At 36.3% G+C, this 21,702-nt stretch overlaps 1 long non-coding RNA gene across 1 annotated transcript; it reads right to left on the bottom strand.

Annotated features, from left to right (window-relative positions):
• Positions 1 to 907: 907 nt before the first annotated feature.
• Positions 908 to 21,435, bottom strand: LOC121069987. The gene is made up of 4 exons (XR_005819804.1): positions 21,423 to 21,435; positions 3,769 to 3,778; positions 2,578 to 2,583; positions 908 to 1,029 (listed from the first exon to the last, which is right to left on the bottom strand). It is a non-coding gene; the product is annotated as an uncharacterized LOC121069987 (long non-coding RNA).
• Between the last annotated feature and the right edge of the window lie 267 nt (positions 21,436 to 21,702).

Below are 21,702 nucleotides of genomic sequence, written 5' to 3'. Positions count from 1 at the left end.
ACACCTTTCATTCAGCATCAGACAATGGTTGATTTCCATTGAACTCTTTCATTGAACTCTAAACTGAGAGGTTGTTTTCCTCTGAACTTCCAAATGTTACCTGCTGACTGAATTTTCAAACAAGTGTGCTGGCAGTCAGTCCTTAGTAGTGCAAGCATATTTTATACTGCATGCTTTGACCCATACAGGAGTTAACAGAAACAATGCCACATGATACTTCTTAGGCATATGGGAGCATTGTCATTTCTTTTTTATCACAGAATCACAGAATCATCTTGGTTGGAAGAGACCTCCAAGATCACCTAGTCCAACCTCTGACCTAACACTGACAAGTCCTCCACTAAACCATATCACTAAGCTCTACATCTAAATGTCTTTTAAAGACCTCCAGGGATGGTGACTTAACCACTTCCCTGGGCAGCCCATTCCAACGCCTAACAACCCTTTCAGTAATGTTCTTCCCAATATCTAACCTAAACCTCCCCTGGCACAACTTTAGACTATTCCCCCTTGGTCTGCCACTAGGCATATGGGAGAATAGACTAACGCCCACCTCGCTACAGCCTCCTTTACGGTATCTATAGGGTGTGATAAGGTCACCCCGAGCCTCCTCTTCTCCAGGCTGAACAACCCCAGCTCCCTCAGCCGCTCCTCATAAGACTTGTTCTCCAGACACCTCACCAGCTTCATTGCCCTTCTCTGGACAGGCTCCAGCACCTCGATGTCCTTCCTGTAGTGAGGGGCCCAAAACGGAACACAGTACTTGAGGTGCGGCCTCACCAGAGCCGAGTAAAGGGGGACAATCACTTCCCTAGACCTGCTGGCCACACTGCTTCTTATACAAGCCAGGATGCTGTTGGCCTTCTTGGCCACCTGAGCACACTGCTGGCTCATATTCAGCTGACTATCAACCAGTACTCCCAGGTCCTTCTCTGCCAGGCAGCTTTCTAACCACTCATCTCCCAGCTTGTAGGGCTGCCTGGGGTTGTTGTCCCCCACGTGCAGGACCCGGCACTTGGCCTTGTTGAACTTCATACATTTGGCCTCAGCCCATCGGTCCAGCCTATCCAGATCCTCCTGCAGAGCCTTCCTACCCTCGAGCAGATCGACACACGCACCTAACTTGGTGTCATCTGCAAACTTACTGAGGGTGCACTCAATCCCCTCATCCAGATCATCGATAAAGATATTAAAGAGAACTGGCTCTAGTACTGAGCCCTCTTCAAATCAAACTTGGAAGTATTGCTAAAAGATATGACTTCTTACAAACATAATTTTTGATCCATTACATTCAAGGTTCACTGATAATTTTAGGCCCTTAATGGTGAATTTAGCAATGGTTTAGTGTGAAATAAATTGATTATGAATTTAATACTTCTGTAAAAAAAAAAAAAAAAAAGTTTATGTGAAAATTGTATTTATTTTTCCATAAACTTGCTTATTATATTATGATACCTCTACTGTATTTAAAAAGAGGTAACAAACTGATATGACAGTGAGAATGAAAAGAAAATATTACTTCTTAAATATAACAAAATCTCATATTGGGCTTCCACGTTCAAATTGTATGCTGCCTTTATAAAATATTCTGCTAGCTTAGTAAATGTGACAAACAGTTCCACATGTAAGAAAAAAACGTAGTCATGTTACACTTTATTTGCAGTTGTATATCCTTTTCAAACTGTTAAATGAGTAAGTGGCAAAATACATTTTCAAGCAACTTGCTGATACGACAACACTAAATATCAGAGTATTCACATTATACTCATAACTTAAGGAATGGAAAATTATTTGTATTGCTATTAATATAAAACAGTTGATTTTCAAGTCTTCAATTAGTTCTTAGATAATTCTTACACAATAACAAAAAAGTTATCATTTATTAATTTAATGATTTCAAAATGTATCTCTCTATGTAATAAAACCTTCCTTGCTAAGCAGTTGTTGGTAAAAATAAAGACTAGAATAAGTTCAAAAATTGCAGACAGATTAACCCAGACCATTGATTTTCTATCAGAGACAATAAGGTCTTCATCAGCATTGCAGCCATTTTATTGTAATAACTTCACTGGTAGGATTATGAAATTAGAAAGCAATGAAGATAACTATTAATGGAAAATTGCAGCCAATTATGTAGAAAAGCAAAGTAGATTAATGTTATGACAAAACAGTTGTTTTATTATATCAGCCTATGTCCATACTTCTGTGACAGTTATATCCATTCACTCTCTATATGGGGTGCATCAAGCATGGCATTGCTAGCCAGTCGAGGGAAGTGATTGTTCTGCTCTGCTGTGCACCGGTCCAACCTCACCTTGAGTACTGTGTACAGTTTGGGGCACCACAATATAAGGACATAAAACTATTAGAGAATGTTCAAAGAAGGGCTATGGTAAATGGTCTAGAGGGCAAGACGTATGAGGAGCAGCTGAAGTCAGTTGGATTGTTCAGCCCAGGGAAGAGAAGACTGAGGGGAGGCCTCAATGGCAACCTACAGCTTCCTCACAAAGGGTGAGTGGAGGGGCAGGCTCCGAGCTCTTCTCTATGACGACCAGCAACAGGACATGAAGGAACAACATGGAGCTGTGACAGGGGAGGTTCATACTGGAAGTTAGGAAGTTATTCACTGAGAGGGTGTTCGGGCACTGAAACAGGTTCTAGGTTCTCCAGGGCAGTGGCTAAAACACCAAACCTGACAATTCAAGAAGCATTTGGACAACACTCTCAGATAAACTGTCTGATTTTTTATGTGGAAGCAGGAGTTCTATTCAATGATCTGTGTGTGTTCCTTCCAACTCAGGATATTCTATGATTCTATGATTCTATAGTCAGTATTTGTACAGCCAAAAGATGGCAGTGCTTCATCAACAATTCCTGAAAAGTTTAAGTTTATCCTTAGGTCATCATTTATGATATGTGAAAGCTTTAAGAAAATGCACTCTTTTACAAGACAACTCTCGTTTTTTCTCAGATTTCAAAGGATATGAAAGGGGTACATTTTGTTTTTAAGATGTTTTGGTTCTCTGACATCTTACAAGGCTTAATTGATTAATATTCTCTGTCTCATTTATCAAACAAGATTTTGTAGAATGCTTAATAAATACAAATCAGTTAAGTCAGTTTCTCCTACTGTAAGATTTAACAAACGTGCAATTGTCTATCTTGCAGTGACTCCTAATCATAACTTCTTTGTCAAACGTAAGAAACTACAACCACTATCAAATCCCTAACCATTTTAAATAGATAGCAAAGACAGAAGCTTAAAACATTATATGAACCAAGTGACATTTGTAATTTTTTCCTCTATGTTTAAGCACAGATGGCAACATTTTTTCAGAGAAGCTGGATCATGTTTCTGACCTTTCTTTTACTATGCTGCATTTTCCTTGGAACACTTATTTTCATGCATAAATAAATAAATATATAAATAAAATTGTTCACAACCATTTGTCTTGTAAACAATTTTATCAGATTCTGTTAGTGTTGCTCAACGTCTGAAGACCTGTGTTACTTCCCGTGGCCTTTGATTTAGTTTATTTTTATGATGTTTCTCAGAGATGCATGCAGATCCATGTAGAACAGCTTTTTGTAAAAAACAAAAACAAAAACAAAAAAAACTATATACATAGTAACTAAAGGTAGCCACATTAGAAACAATTCAGTTGTTCTGTTCTAAATCATTTATCATATAAGGATTATATTTATTTTTGCTAAATAGCATTTCCTGTTCTGATGGTTTCTTAAAAAAGTTAAATCAGCCCCCTATACTTCATTTATTCTTGTTTAAGGATAATGATACTAATATTTTGCAAATATTTTTTAAATTAAACTGACAAGAAAAGACATATCTAAATATACACACACATAAATATAAATAGGCATGTAAACAGGAGCTACATATTATGAATAATGTTTTATATATTTCAGCCTCAGTGCAATCTTTGGTATGACCTGAGGTCTACATTTTGGAAATTGAATGATCTATCCTAATACTCATCATCTGTTAATATCCTTAAGATAGACTGGTATAAACATAAAATTACTGGACTTCTTATTCCTTAAAGGTGAAGCATAATTTTTGCAAGGTTTTGTAAAATATGATAACACAGAAATGTTCAATGAACTCCATATCAGAACATTATGTCCCTATTCCTCACTATAAACTCAATTTCTTGAAAAGATACACATCTCACTTTTTTACTAATGTGACTTTATGCATGAAGGGAGATGTACAGTAGCTTGAGACATCCATAATGCCTTTTTCAGAAGTTACTAAAATAGTATTTTTGAATCAAAATGAGAGTTTTCTGCCAGCTCACCTGCTAGTTTCTGGCAGTTCACTTGGTCAGCTATCATACAAAAGCAGCATTTGGATATCTTGGTTGTATACCAATATTTATAAGTTGCTCATCAGCCTATATTCACAGCAAAATTATCTATTTAATGTCATGCAATGATTTTTTGCCCTTTGTGCTTTTAATAGTTGCACATACATATAATGAGAATCATGGAATTGTTTCGTTTGGAAGGGACCTTTAAAGATCATCTAGTCCAACCCCTGCCATAGGCAGGAACATCATTCTCTAGATCAAGTTGCTCAACCCAATTTCGAATGCTTCCAATGGTGTGGCATCCACAACTTCTCTGGGCAACGTGTTCACTTCTCATCCCTCTCATTGTGAAAAATATCTTCCTTATATCCAATCTAAATCTATCCTCTCCAAGTTTAAAATCATTGCCCCTTGCCACTACAGGATCTGGTAAAAAATCTTTCTCCATCTTTCTTATCTATTTTATACTTTTTTTTTTTTTTTCCAAATAACTGAAAGGCCATGATAAGGTCTCCCTGGAGCCTTCTCTTCTCCAGCCTGTACAACCCCAGCTCTCTCAACTCTCCTCACAGGAAAGGTGCTAAAGCCCTCTGATCATTTTTCTGGCCCTCCTCTGGACTCGCTCTAACAGGTCCACGTCTTTCTTGTACTGGGGACTCCAGATCTGGATGAAGTACTCCAGATGGGGTCTACCGAGAACAGAGTAGAGAGGGAGAATCACCTCCCTTGACCTGCTTGCCACACTTCTTTTTATGCAGCACAGGATATGATTGGCTTTCTGGGCTGCAAGTGCACATTGCACTCACATTCATATCCAGTTTTTATCCAACATTATCCACAATTCCTTCTCTGCAGGGCTGCTTTCAATACATTCATCATCCCTTCCCTGTAGTGTATTGGCTGCAACATACAGCTTATTGTCATCTGCAAACTGAGTGAGAAAACATTCAATTCCACTGTCCATGTCATTGATGAATGTGTTGGATAGTATTGGTCCCGGATTGAATAGTATTGGTCTCAATATCTAAGAAGTTTGCAATCAAAATCAATTTTTTTAAATTACTTTTTTAATCTCAGCAAAGTGTACCCTTTAGCTATTTTAGATGTTAATTGGATAATGCCAGCATTTAGATACTATTTAAACATATATTTAGTGTAAGCAATAAAACATCACAAAGCATGTTACAGACATTACACTGAAATGAAAATTGCTATTTACAAGCTGAGGACTAGGTTTCCGTTGAGCGCAATACAGAAAGAATGTAACAATGTACCATATGGTAAAGGTCTGTATCTGTATTTTGTATTTATCCATGCATGTAAGACCAGTTACAGAAAAATATGAAATATATTTAATATTTTTGCTGTCCTTATGAGTACAACTCATGTTCATGTTCCCACCATCTCACATCTTGGCACACCATACCACACATTTGCCTTGGTAAATGTAAACTCACATAACATTTTCATCCATATGATACTCCTTCCTGCTTACTGCATTCACTACGTCATCTTTTTCCACTTTCCTTGCTCTGTTACACCAAACACAACCTGATTACCTGATTATTTTACTCCAGTTGCTTCATAGCTTATTAATTATGCCATTTCACTCCTGAGCACTACTTTCAGTACACCCATGATGCCAATCTTTATTAAATAGAGTTGAATTTTCCAGCAAGTTTTTCCCTGCTTTGTGACTCACATAACAGTGGCAAACTTACATGTTGTGAATATAAATAATAGTATCAAAAAAATTAATAATATAAATATTTCTGTCTTTTCATTTTCATATTTTCAGAATTTGCATGCAAGAAGCTATCATGTGTGCACAAGAGTTTATGCTGTAATTCACAGAATTAAGACGAATCTTTTTTGAATAAATTTTGACGATTTTTTAGGTGCCTAACATCATTTGAAGAGTCATTGGAATACTCTGGATAGTGGAAAGATCTAGGCAATATAAATACAAAACCCATAGTTGGTGAGCTATTGATCTGTTCTAAACCACTTCTGTACTTGTGCTGACTAGAGAAAATACAGCTGCTTTAACACAATGTTACTAAATCCACAGATTTCAATGAAGCTGCATTATGTTTAGCCATCTACATCATGGAATGATTATTTCTCTATATTACTCGTAAACATAAATGCTAACTCAGTATCAACCCTCTGTTTTTGTTTGTTTGTTTGACTGATTTTGTGTGTGTGTGCTGTAGCAACACAAATTATTTTTTCCATTTCTAGCATTTGTGTCTTAGTTAGCACCGGCAGGTTTAAAATGAGCCCTTTTACCTCTTTGTGCTTTCACTTCATTGTTAAGGGAAATAGATTTAACATTGATTGTAAACTTCATGAGAAGATGAAGATACAAGTCAATATCACTAAAAAATTAGTAAATTGATATAGCAACAAAAGTCATCAGAACACTATAAGTAAGGGAAAGCTAGACAAGAAAAATCCAGCCTAAAGACATCAAGTCTTGTTCATACTCACATCTTTGTAATGTGTTAGTGGGGAACCTAAATCAGCTAACTTTTAAAGCATCTGGTAATAACCATAAATGTGTCCTGCAGGACTGCACCATCTGTCCACTGCATCACTCTTGCTGTCCAACTTCAAGATCAGGTTTTATCACTATGACTTCTAGCTGCTTTTGTTGTAGGCTATTACTTTTTAAATCTTTCTTTCCTTTTTTTTTTTTTTTTTTTTTTCCTACTTTGCACAAATCAGCATTGATACTCCAGCTGTGAGAATAATCCTACTTACTGTATAATGCTATGATTATAGTCTGTGGTCTGAACTATCAATCAGCTCCTCATGAGCATTATAGACATTAAATAGAGATGTTTAACATATTTTTGGAAGTCTTTCAGCTGTTCTGATATGTCTATTTTTAAGAAGATGAGAAAATCTAGTCTGAGAACAATAATAGAAATATTTTTAAAAATGAAATTTAAAAAAAAAAATAAAATCAAGAACCAACATACAATTGAATAGATATCACCACTAAACTTAGAAGAAAATGTTCTAATTTAGGATCTTTTTCGATATACCCTTAGTTTTAATTAATTTAAAATGTTGATTGAAATCTGTGTTGTTGCAAGGGGATTTTGTCCTCTGACTGATTTTTTTTTCTAGGAAAATAAGAAAAAAAAAAAGGTATTCTTGGCATCTGTTCCACTTCACAATTTGTTCCAAGTATTTCACATTCACCTATAACAATGATTCAGCTGAATCAGCAATGACTTAGTGATGTATTGTCCCCATAACCTGTGTGAGAAACTACCTATTCTCACTCAGACAGTGGAATTGAAATCTTTCTTTCCATGTAACTGTATCCTTCCTATAAGCATCAGCTTTCAAATAGGTGTCATTCCTAAATTACTTTTTAAAATACATGACCCAGTTGCTAAGTGATATTCTAGAAGTTTGAAGAAACAAAACCATTCTCTTTATTGGCCCTTATTTTAAGAAAGACCGGTTACTAGGAATATCTTTCATAAGGATATCTTGTCCCATTGCTCATACTATTGCATGAGGAAACCTATAGCTTTCAAGCAAGTTAAAGCAATTTTTTTTTTTACAAATACAAAAGTTTATTTACATTTTACATTGACAGTATTTACATTGACAGTATTTACAAATATAAATGTTCTCTGGAAAATTAAACTTTTTAATATTTTAGCTGTAAGCAATACCAGATATCAATAAATTATGTATTCACCAGGATTATTTTAAGACAGTTCATATCAATAGAAAGAACGCTCTTAAACTAAACACACAAATATAATTGCACACACACAGTTAAATACCTCTTTCAAGTAACTTTAATTATTTTCATACTTTTCTACATACACTTTAAGACATGTTAGAGCCACAATTCATGTTGAATTATTATTTCTGCATTAGTAATGCAGATTTTTAGTGTTTTTTTTTTGTTTTTTTTTTTTGCAGATATTGTGAATTTTTTATTTTTTTTTTCTAGTAAAGGGCATATTTTAAAGGATTTCTAAAGAAATCCATATGACAATTTTCTATTCACATTTTAAAAGTAAATAAAAGTTAGCTTTTTTTTTTTTTTTTTATCAGAGGAACACTGACAAAACTCCACTAACTGTTTACAATTTATCGTTTTTTTTTTTTTTTTGAAATTAAGTTTTAACAATAGACTAGCAAAGCTTGTGAAAAAAAAAAACAACTTTATGAATCTTCAGTTCCTGTAAATCAGCTTGCTCCCATCTGTTAACTCAAGATCCGATTTTAAATAATACAGCGTGGAACCATCATTCATTCTAGACATGATCAGACACAATTATTTTTCAGGAAATTTTGTGCTCTGTTCACATTGTCAAACAGCAGTAGTGAAGAGAAACAATATAAGGCATAGTGACATGTGAGCAATTCTACGTAGCCAGGGATATACTAATCCTCTTTTAAGAGTACTGAACAATATGCAAAAAGGAGAAGAAAATGAAGAATAACATTTCTATGCACATCCAGATCTGCCTCTCTAGACAGAAGTGTGAAGTGTGGATTGCTTAAATGGGATGGAAGAAAGTGGTGAAAAGCAGCATGAAATCTATCTGCCATATGACCACCACAAAACACATTATACAGCTAAAATAGAAAGGTTTAAATAGTAAGTATTTCCCAAAACCTAAAAATATTTTGCCAAAAATCTTTGTAGCTAGCAAAAGAGCCACTGAGACATATTAAAAATTATCCTCCTTTCTTTGATGTATCATCCATATTACCAATCTCCAAACATTCAATGTCGTGAATGAAAAGATCAGTGTTCTCTCTAACCTCATAAGTTTCATTCTGTTTCTCATCAATCTGCTCAATTTTCTTTCTTTAGTTTGAAATCTTACCCACTTCTTGATGAGTGAAACTTTAAAAACTTAGTCTAATTTATCTTTTCCTATTCAGAAAAGCAGAGCTAAGTTTAGCTGAGCGCCAAATTTAGTTAGATATGTAAACTATTATCTCAAGAATGATTCGTATGCATGAGGCCATTTTCTTGACCATAAGCACCTCTTACCTAATGCAGTGCAATAGGGTGCAGCAGGGGCCCATGCGTCCCTGGGGACAAGGCGACAGGAACACAGAGACTCCCCATGGGGTAGCAGGATAAGGCTTGGCAGCCAGGCCTGTCCCACCACCTGCCCTCCTGCACTTGCCTCCACCGCTCCTGGCTTGCCCAAGGAGCAGGGCAAGCCAGAGGGTAGCAAGGGCAGTCCCAGCTCTGGGAATCAGGCATCTCCATGGGTATGGGGACAGGCTGAAGGTCACGGTGGTTGTCCAGGTCCCATCCAGGCCAGGGCATGACTGTGGGCAGCTCAGACTGATAACATGCCTGTGAGCATTGGTTTAAATCTGCTGTGAGCAAGACTGGGGTGAGCCCTCACTGGTCTCTCTCAATGCACATTGTCCAGGCCAACCACTGCCCTGTACCACACCCAGTCACAATGCCAGATCCCTTTGGGACAAGGTGTGCTCAGGCCCCTGGGAGTATCATTATAGACGTTTTTGTGCGTTGTATGTTGCTGTGTCCAGATCTTACAAATCACTTCAAAACTATGCCATTTTCCAGAACGCAACAAAGGAGAAGGAAGTTTATTCAAATCATGCTGAGTGCCATTTACAAGGGGGTAATATATACATGGCTAAATACTTATTTTCAAGTTTCAGCCATGCTTGAGAAAGAAAATTACATCAAAATACATTTTTTTTTTCTCTTATTTCATCTCTTAAAAAATGTAGAAGCTCAGAATATACGAACTACTTATTTAAACTGGTATACCTTCATATTTACTATGTGTATTCTAAAACATTTATTAAAAAATTTTTATCTTTAATTCAGGAAAGTAATATACTCTTGTCTTTATAAATGAATGTATGGAAGTCACTAAACAATGTCTGTTGGATTTCTGTTGTTATCAGCACAGGTGCTAAGAAATGGACTTCTAATTTTAAGAAAAATGGGATCAATTTCTGGTTGTAGCATGGTGAATCAATAAAGGTATCTTCTATCAAAAGTACATACCTCTTCTATCTCTAATGGTTTTTCATCATTATGAAGCTCTTCACTCGATCAATTCTTTGGGAAAATAATGTTTATAGATTAAAAAATAGATCTTTACATGTGAATTACCAAATATTTTTGTTTATTTTACAGGTGTGTGACAAAAAAAAAAAAAAAAAAAAAAAAACTGATAAAAAATATGTAAGATATCAAAAGAGATGAGAATACTTTACTGATTATATACTATTCTGCCATCAAAAATGAAAATTCAGCACATTTATCTTTACTTTCCATAAAAATAGACTGGTCATTTGTGACATTGGAAACACTGGAATACAAATGCTGGAAAGTTAATTGGTCTTTCATACTCGTTGTAAGTGCCCTAAACTACCAGTAAATTAAGAGCTTTTTCTGTAGGAAAGAGGGAAACAGAAAATCCCAACATTGTTCTTTTTTTTTTTTTTTTTTTTTTTTTTTTTTTTTTTTTTGTGGGTTACTTACTTTTTATAATGCTAACAACTTAGACACATGAAATGTAGTCTCAAAGTACTCACCAGTGCAGCTTTTTCTTCGACAATGTAAAAAGGCAGTTTCAATTTTCAGTACTTTATGGAACAATCTTTATGGAACAATCTTTATGGAACAATCTAGACAAATTATTTTCTCCTTGAGTCAGAGAAGTCTGATATCTAAGAATTATGCACAGAATAATTATCCACTGAACTTCATGTGCAAAGAAAAAACATTGGGCGGGACAGAGGGAGGTGGAAAAGATGTTCCTTTATTATTATATTATTAATTATATAATGATTTGATAGCAGATCGTAAAGGTAAACTCTTTGTACAATCATTCCATCCTTGCTCCTTGAATTTATATTGTCCAATTTAAAAACAGAGTTTATCATATATTCAGGTTTCCCTAGAAAAATTCACTACTTCCCATTTGACCTCTTTTTCCTCACTTGAGATAAGATAAACAAAATAACAAACATCATTAACATAAACTTGTTTGTTTGTTTGTTTGTTTGTTTTGTGTGTGTAGGAATTCTAGTTGTTGGCATGCAAAAGTTTTTGCCAAAACACATTTGATTAACTTCATTTCCACAAAAGCATAGAAAGTTTTTCACCTTCAGTTTATCATGCTTATCATTATTCTTAGGATCAATGGGCATTTCTCCAATGAACATAAAGATTAACAGCTCTGAAACAGAAAAGTTAAGACAAGAATTACAGAAACCAAATTCCTGAAATAGTCCTGAAAAGTACATAAAATGAGACTGACAAGGTAACTTTAAGACACAGTAGTGGTTGTTCTGGTACTATTGGTACGTGATATTTTTTGTTAATTAAATGATAATCTCTCTTATGAATTTCTAAAGTCCAATATTTCTTAAAAGGATTTTTAAATTGCAAATCTCTAGGACTCAAAACACCCAATGAAACTGGTTTTCTATTTCTGATCATGAATCTCTCAATATTCTGTTGCCAACAAAAACTATTTCTCCATCTTGTCATGAGTCTGTCAAAGGTACCACTGCCAACAAAACTGACATTGCTAATATGTTTCTTCCCCAAATCTCTTAGGCCTCTTTTCCCACTAGAGACATTCATTTTGGGCTTCATAGCTTCTAATATAAAAATGTTTTAAATCTTTTCTTCCATGTCAAGTGTTTCAATGAATCATCATTACATATCTCTCAGAGATATAGATTATACTTTGAAAAAAAATTTTTTTTAAATTTATTTGAATCTACATTAACATAATTACCACTACCACAAATAGCTGAGACACTTCTGATAGCCTCATTATTTTCTTAAATATTTCAGACTTTCACAGCTGAAAATGTTCCATTTATTTTGAGTTTCTTCAATGCAAAACATACTTTCTTCTTCCTTTTTTTTTTTTAATTTGTTTATATTAAAAACATATTTGAAAGAAACTATTTTCCTCTCTAAACTTCATGGAAAATCAACTTTATTTTATTTTCTTGTCATTAATATTTATTTTTAATTACAAATCCAGAACTGTAATAATTGTAAGTAATGTGAAAATAATTTTCACACTTTTTATGTGAAAATCTAACTCAGGTTCTGACCATAAGTAGTTTTTTTTTGTGTGTGTGTGTGTGTGTGTGTGTTTTTGTGTTTTTTTTTACACTCCTCACCCCCCGGATAGTGTGGAGGTGTAATCAGAAGACTAGAGAAAATAACTTGAAAGGACAGTAAAGCAAAAATGCATGGTGAAAATACAATGCAGAAATTTGCTACCTGTATCTCCAGCAAAACTTTTTCTAAGTTTCGTAGTTTTTACTCACTAAGATTTGAATCAGGACCATTCTTTCAGAAAATAGCATAGTGATAGACACATTTATGTATGTGAATGTTTGTGCAATAATATCGTAAAATTCTTTTTTTTAAGTTTTTATGCCTCATCAATTCATACTTGTTTTTGAGTACCAGCAAATATATCACCTAGAAGCTCGTTGTATGAACGGAGTATTTTTTTTATGATTATTTTGTGTGTTCTTTTTTTTTTTTTTCTTATTACTGTATGGTGATTTCCAAAAATACTTAAAATGAAATATTCCCACCTGTAGTTCACATTTTTTGGGTTTCTTGCACCCACCTCTCATGAGAAAGCTTTAACACATGTTCATCTGACAATCTGCAAAACCATCTGGTCATCTGAGTCTTTGACAAGCTGGGATGATCTGGAGGTAGTCACGTGTGTCACTGAAGTCTGCAAATCCTTGATGGCACTGCCAAGACAGTAAACAGGGGAGATAGTTGCTGCCACTAAAAGAAATAGTAAAACTCATAAACTTCTCCTGAGATCTGGATTGCAACAGTCTGTTCATCCAAGCCAAAAAAAAATAAAAATAAAAATAAAAATCATTCATTGGTCAGCGTCAGCATCATAACAGTAAGATGAAAGTAATAAGCTATCTTGCCTATTTCCATCTTTCTCACATTTTTATTTTTCATTTTTGGCTTTACAGTTCAAAGGTAGTAAACTACCTCACTTTCTTATATTTAGCAAGAGATTATCATTGAAATTTGCTCACATAGTTACTCATTATTATTTACATGCATGCCTGTCACACCAGGCTCACATCTACATGGAAGATTTAGTCGTGTTTTTTGTTTTTTTTTTTTTGTGAATCTGGGTTCACAGATATCTCAAAGACCTAAGAAAAATGTGTGTTCAATATTCAACTGCCATAAACTATAAACTTTCATGGTTTTTTACATTTTTTATAACATCTGTGTGTCTGAGGTACACCTGGATTCTTACACTTTAATGGACTATTAATTAAAACAATAAGAATAACTGTCAATCAAACACACACACACACGAAAAAAACAACAAAGGAAGATACAACATCTCAGGTATTCAGGACAACAGGCAGTCAGAACAGTCAGAAACAGATTATTTGGCCAACATGCATGGTTTCTGATCCCGATTGTGCTGCTGATTTTCCCTGCTCACTAGCAGCTTACCTTCCTGCTTTCTTATCTCTCTTTCCTTCTTATCCCTTGTCTAACGTCATTATTTGAGCTGATGGCAATTAGTTTTTTTAATTATATATTATTTGAGCTGATGGTAATTAGGTTTCTTTTCATATGTTTTTCCTTGTCATTACCTCTGAAACTAGAAAGTAATGCCAGTTCTGAAGAAATAGAAGGGCAGCTCTTAGTTCCATGAGGACAATTTTTTTTTTGTTACCAGAGAGGACCACAACCCAGGAGTTTATATACCTGTGTCTAAGATACCCGTGAAGGATACAGAACACTGAAATCACAATAGTGGTCTAAATAAGGCTATAAGGTTGAAACTGGATTTATAACATCCTAATTAAGCTCACAGCATATTGGTCCATACCTTTTGTCTCTGTCTCCACTGGAAAGAAGAACATAAGCATCTTTGAAATGTCTTTGAAATATCTTTGTTTGATCCAGTTGCAAAGTAGGGATTTTTTTTTTTTTTTTAATTTATTTGTTTTTACATTATTTTATTAGTCAAACAGAAAAATTACTCTCACATAGGTTTATTTGACATTCTGTCAAAATAATTGCATGGCATCTCCAAATTCTATTTGAATATGAGGAAAAACTTCTTCATTGTGGGGGTGACAGGGCACTGGAACAGGTTGCCCTGAGGGGTTGTGGAGTCTCCTCTGGAGATACTCAAAACCTGCCTGGATGTGGTTCTGTGCAATGTGCTCTAGGTTACCCTGCTTAAGCAAGGGAGTTGGAACTAGCTGATCTCTTCCATCCTTAACCCTTCTCTGATTCTGTGGAATAGTACTGTGGTACAAAAAAATAGTAATGATAATAGCAGTAATAATATTAACAAATAATTTTATAGCTTTTTATGCACATAAACAGAGAAATTCTTCCTTGTCTTTAACATTTTCCAAATTTGTTGATTTTTGTAAATGTAAAATCTTCATATACTTACTGCTAAAATCTCATTCTTTTCAGAAATAATTTCAAGGTCAAATAAATGCCTGTGTCAGCTATCTAATCACCTTTCTTTAAATCAACATCAACTTGATTTCAAAATTCATTATGGCAATTGCAAAGAAAACCTATTTTGCTTTCAGAATACTTTTCCTTACATGAGGCAGGCTGGATACTGATTAGGAACAGCTGATATAATATGAATAAATTAAAAATTTCTACCAGGTTACCAATGTCAATGGGAAAATATATATATATATATATATATGCTGTATCTCTTTTTCTTCTTTATTTAATCTTATCCTTTATTTTCCCCTTCATTCTTGATCCGCATCACTTTACTTTTAGAATAAACCGATGGTGCGACTTTAGGAACTTTTTAATGCTTTCTCCCTTTGCTGCCTTACCAATCAGTTACTTGGTTGGACAAAACTGTGTTTTTTGGAATTGGTGAGGACAAGAGTAATTTGGATACTGAAACTCTTTTTTTTTCCTTTTTTTTTTTTTTCCTCATCTTACTTATTAAGAAGTATTTTAGTGTTTTGTCACAAGAGATAATGAATCCATTACTGCTGCTATATTAATTTTGAATTAGATATTAAACAACAGTTCTTCTGAAGGAAGAACAGCATATAATTGGTTGATCACATTATTTCTGATTATATATGTTTAAATATATGTCTCCGTATTTTAAAATAGATATCTTTTATCAACTCCCATATTGATATAATGTATGTGCTCACATGGGCTCATATGTAAATATGACTCCAATGGCTGGAGAAAGCTTTGGATGATAATCTTGCTCTAGCAATTTCCATCAGCTTCTCTGTCTGCCAGCTCTGGATTTCACCAGCCTAACAATTCAATTTCATGATCTTTTATTACATGCTCTTGGGACCATAAACATTTAATATAAATTAGAGTCAGACTAGTAAAGAGCAATCCCAAAAGCTGAGGAAATATTGCACAGGTGAAAATATTCTATCCGCTCCCTCTTATGTTAGGCTATAGGAAACCCTTTTCATTCAGGGTCCAGTTCTTATGCTATTGTTTTTAAGCCCTTTATTGAGGGACAATAAAAAAAGTTTTTTTTTGTTGTTTTTTTTTGTTTTTTTTTCCTTTTAATATGTTAACAGCAAAAGGAGGACCAGAGAAAACATTGATCCGTTACTCAATGAGAAAGGTCACCTCAAAAACAGGGACATAGACAAAGCAGAAATGTTTAATGCCTTCTTTGCCTCCATCTTCAACAGCAGTGATGGGCTCTGGCACCCCAGGTGCCTTGAGTTGGAAGACTGTGACTGTGGGAATGATAAACTCCCAGACGACCCCCAGCTTGTGCAGGATTTGCTGCTCCAAGTGGATGCATACAAGTCTATGGGGTCCAATGGGATTCATCCCACGGTACTCAGAGAGCTGGCCGATGTTATCGCAAGACCTCTCTCAATTAGTTTTCAATGGTGTTGGAAATCCAGAGTGGTCCCAGATGAAAAGAAGCTGGCAAATGTTCAAATTTTTTAAAAGGGCAAGAAAGAAGACCCTGGTAATGACAGGTCTGTCAGTCTCACTTCAGTGCCTGGAGAAAAATATTCTGGCAGTTACTGTAAAACACCTGAGGACCATGCAGTCATTGGTCATAGCCAATATGGGTTCATGAGGTCCTATTTAATGAACTTCATTTCATTTAATGACAGAGTCACTCACCTAGCTGATGAAGAGAAGTCAGTTGGTGTAATTTTTTGGGATTTCAGTAAAACTTTCCATACTGTTTCTCACGGTATCCTTCTGGACAAAATGTCCAGCGTATGGCTAGATAAAAACATAATATGATTGGTGAGCAATTAGCTGACAGGTCAGGCTCAAAGGGTTATAGTAAATAAGGTTACACCGGGCTGGTGGCCAGTCACTAGTGGGGTTCCGTAAGTCTCCATTTAAGGGCCAATTCTCTTCACTGTTTTCATAAATGACTTGGATGTAGGACTAGAAGGTGCTTTGAGTAAGTTTGTAGATGATACTAAATTGAGAGGAGCTGTAGACTCTGTCAAGGTTAGAGATGCCTTGCAGAGAGATCTTGACAAATTAGAGATCTGGGCAATCACCAACCACATGAAATTTAACAACAGTAAGTGAGAGATTCTGCACCTGGGAAGGGACAACTCTGGCTGTATGTACAGACTGGGGGACAAGAGGCTGGAGAGCAGCCCTGCAGAAAGGGATCTGGGTTTATCGGTCAACATCAAGTTGATTATGAGTACACAGAGTGCCTTGGCAGCCAACCATACCCTGGGGTGTATCAGGCATGGAACTGCTAGACAGTAAAAGGAAGTGGGGAAGTGATTGTCCCACTCTTGTCTGTGTTGGTGTGTTCTCACCTCCAGTACTGTGTGCAGTTTTGGGTGCCACGGTATAAGAAGGTCATAAAACTGCTAGAGAGTGTCCAAAGAAGAACTACAAAGATGGTGCAGGGTCTAGAGGGGAAGACATCATGACACCGAGCCAGCCAGAGTTCAAGAAGTGTGGACAACACTCTAAGCCATATGGTCTGATTTTTTGTGTGGTCCTGTGTGGAGCCAGGAGTTCTGTTCAAGGATCTTTATGGGTCCCTTCTAACTCAGAATATTCTATGATTCTGTGATTTACTTTTTAGAGAGTTCATTAATTTGTTTAACAAAATAAAAAATAAATAAATAAAAGTGACTGTAGTCTCCATAGTCCACCTTATAAGCAAATTACTGGAATTTTTATTAGATAAAAATGACTTTCATACGAATATGACTGATAAATGGATTGTCTCTTCAAAAAGAAATAACTTCAAAAGCTGAAAAGAATAGCAGATGAAAAGAAGGTCATTTCATTTGACTTCTCTCTGCAGAAAAACAACCTATAATGTTTGCTTCAAGCAGTTCATTACAACTACCTCTGAAACTCAGAACAAGAGTATAAATGTACAGATTGACTTGGTTGCTGCTTTAATTCCTCTCCCTCCTTCCTCAATTAAAATGATTTTTAGCAGTGTTTAAAACTTGGAAGAGTGAAATTTTGCCCTGGGTTGAGCCAGCACTAGTCTCCTTGGCTTCAAAGAATGATGGCTGAGATCACCTGGGAGTAGTTTGCCCTTTAGTAATGTGTGGTGATGGAGATGTACACTAGCAATTGTTTCTGTGGATTGAATTGAGTTTACCCTTAGGATGATACAGAGAAACAGCCTGTGACAAGTACTGACATCTCACTTGGACATGCGATACTCAGATGTGCACAGCATTCTGATCCCCCTCTATAAGTGTTATATCATTTTCATACCTGCTCCCTCTGCCTCCCACCTTTTCCTCATATTTCTCCTGTTCAGTTATAAGTTGCCTTCACCAGTGCATTTCTTTTGCAGTTCTTCAAAGCTGAGGTGGTTTTGTCAAAAACAAGACGTGTGTCTGCTTTTTGGAAAGACTCTCAACTATTTCCTTACTACTTATTTCTATTGAAGGTGATATGTTCATGTTCCAATTCAATATTTTTAACTGCCATTACAGTTAATGGTATTATATATGTAGTGGGTTTATGTGGCAAGGTTTTGGTAGCAGCAAGCTGCAGGGGTGGCCTCTGTGAGAAGAATCCAGAAGCTGCCCCATGTTAGATAAGGGCCAGTTTCAGCTGTCTCCAAAGGGACCCACAGCTAGCCAGAGCTGAGCCAATAAGTGATGTTGTTTGCACCTATGTGAGAGCATATTTAAGAAAGGGGAAAAAAAAAGTTCTGGGCAAGAGCAGATGGGAGATTGAGGAGTGAGAAACAGCCTTGCAGACATCAAGGTCAGTGAAGAAGGAGAGAGAGGAGGCGCTCCAAGTGCTGGAGCTGAAGCTCCCCTGTGGCCTTTGGAGAGGACCATAGTGGAACAGGTTGTCCTTCTGCATCCCATGGTGTAGCACAGAGGAGCAGATTTCATGCAGCCCATGGAGGAGCCCACAGTGGAGCAAGTGAATGCGACCTGAGAGAGTCTGTGGCCAATGGAGAACCCCTGCCAGAGCAGATTCTGGGATGGGCCTGTAGCCCATGGAGAGGAGCTCACGCAGGAGCAGGAAATGCTGCCCATGGGGTCCCAGGTTGGAGCAGTTTGCTCCTGATGGATGGATCCTGTGGTACAGACCCATACTTGGAGCAGTTCTTGAAGAGCTGCTACCTATTGGAAGCCCATGCAGAATCAGTTCAGGAAGGACGGCATCCCATGGGAGGGACTCCATGTTGAAGCAGGGGAAGATAGTAACCATGAAGGAGCAGCAGATGAGAAGTGCTATAGACTGACTGCAACCCCCATTCCCCTGTTCCCCTGTGCTGCCTGGAGGGAGGAGGTGGAAGAGAGTGGATGGCGGGGGGGAAGGTGTTTTTTGTTTGTTTTCTTTGTTTCTCACTTCTCTAGCTTGTTAGTAATATTCAATACGTTTCTCTAATCTCCCTACACTGTGTCTGTTTTGCCCGTCACAATAATTGTTGAGTGATCTTCCTGTCCTTATCTTAACCTTTGAGCCCTTTTTATCATATTTTCTCCCCCTTTCCCTTTGAGGAGGGGGAGTGAAAGAGCAGTTGTGGTGCAGCTTGGCTGCCCACCAGAGTAAAACCACCACAACGTGTTAATGTTTTATTTGTTTAATAATTTGCAGCCTAAACAGCTGCATTTCATTCTTCTTTTCTTTATTTTTTTCTTTTCTTTTTTTGAGGGGGAGGGGCATAGGGGACATATCATGGCATCTAAAGGATATTGATGTATGAGATTTCTTCAAAAGTAGACTCATGGAATTCATTTGGGGATTTCAGTTAGAAAACTAACTGTCTGAAGCAACCAGCCTTAATAAAAACTACCTGTAAAGCCTAGCTGACTTCTTGCTTCCATATCAAATGGAACATTCTTAGACTTCCAAGTCAGCTGTTAGTGATTTTTCTCTATTTAGTTCTTACTAAGAGTGTTTGGAAGATAATATTTAATGAAGCAGTGTTATTAGTTATCAATTCCTCATGGAGATTTGGTACTTCCCCTTCCTGCAGTGTAACTTTCTGTTGATATTTCAGATCTCACAAAGCTCCTTTGGAGCATATAAGGATACTATGGACCATTGAACTGATTTAACATTTCTGAGGTTTACCTGTATGCAAATAGTGGAGGACAGCAAAAACCCTTTATTTATATGAGTGCACTTACAATATGTTTAGCTGAAGAAAATGGGAAATTTTTGAAATGTATACAAAAATAAATTTCCCCGCATAATTCTGTAGTTAAAGCATGTTATAGGTTGGTTTGTTTTTCTTCTCAGAATAAATAGTATAGAGAATAAAAATGTTGCCCAGGGGAAGAACTAGGACTTTGATTTTACATTTGATATTACTAACCCTGAGCTTCTCCCCTATTTTTCAAGTTAAAACAAGGTATAAAAGACTGGGCTGACACAATCTCACAAATCAACTCTCATTTAAATGAATAACCAGTTGTGTGTGTGTTTGTGTTTTTCTCAGTATATTTAATGTTTTATTATGAAATAATTCTTACAAATAATGGACTAAAGTAAGTAAGGTACTTAAAGCTATGGTGCACTATTTTCAGTACACTGTAACATAATAAAATTATAATTTAAAATTAACTTTAAAAAGAGGTTGTTATTAACAGATGGTACACTGCATAAAATTGTGTTGGTTTTACCTTACTGGGCAGATGAAGTCCACCACAACTGCTCTCTCACTCCCCCTCCTCATAAGAAAGTATGATGGAAAGAAAAAAAAAAAAAGTCTCACAGGTTGAGACACAGATAATTTAATAAGAGGGAAAACAAAACAAAACAGAACAAAACAAAACAAAAAATAAAAAGCAAAGGCCACTTGGAAGCACAGGGAGTGGAAAAAATATTCTCTACTTCCTATCAAAGAGCAATGTTTTCCATGTCCTGGGAAGCAGAGCCTCGATACATGTAGTGTTTGTCTGGGAGGAAAGACATGTTCATATGAGAGCCCCCTCTCCCCTTCCCCTTTGCCACCTTTTATTGCTGAGTGTGACACCATATGGTATGGAATAGCCCTTTGGTCAGTTTAGGTCAGTGGCCCTGGTGATGTCCCCTGCCCACCTCTTGCCCACCCCAAGCCTTCTGGCTCAGGGAGGGAGGGGGAAAGGAAGGGGAAGTCTTGATGCTGTGCCAGCATTGCTCCACAGTAGACAAAACTTTTGTTTGATATCAGTACTGTTCTAGCTACAAGTGCAGAGAACAGCACTGTATGGGCCACTGTGGTGAAAGTTAACTTCCATCCCAGTCAGACCCAGTATAAAAATGAAGATGCATTATTAAAACAAAACAAAACAACAACAGCAACAACAACAACAAAAAAAAACCTCACCTCACATGGTTGCTATGAAGTTCTAGAAAGCTGATAAATCAGATATGATTTGTCATAATACCCAATTTATTTTGAAATTGATCAAGAAACAAAAATATATTTAAAACCAAACCAAACCAAACCACATACTAGAAAGTTTTCGTGAAGAATTATGCAACATAGCCACTACTGTAGTCACTTTGATACTAAGAAAAGCTATGTAATAAGTTAGCCAAGTGTTGACAGAATCTCAAAATACCCTCTGAGTTTAAGCACACTTCTGTTTCTCCCGTTGCATGCCAGAAATTTATCCTGGTCACTTCTGATTACTGTAACAGAGTTCTTCATTTCTTCACTGCTGTGACTGCAGCTATCCACTCAGTCCAGGCAGTTTCTATCTGGGAAACACTTTATTCTCTTCTTTGACAGCTGACAGTGGCTGAGGTGCCCAATCTCTCACCATGTGCATTTGTCAGACTCTTCAGTTAGGAAAACCTTGTTGGCGTTTACAAAGTCATCTTGAGCTCAAGACAGCTTAC

The sequence above is a fragment of the Cygnus olor genome, chromosome 4 (assembly GCF_009769625.2).
Source record: "Cygnus olor isolate bCygOlo1 chromosome 4, bCygOlo1.pri.v2, whole genome shotgun sequence".
In the NCBI taxonomy this organism is placed as follows: Eukaryota; Metazoa; Chordata; class Aves; order Anseriformes; family Anatidae; genus Cygnus; species Cygnus olor.
The sequence above is the reverse complement of the archived record's forward strand: the minus strand, read 5'-3'. Positions and strand labels throughout refer to the sequence as shown.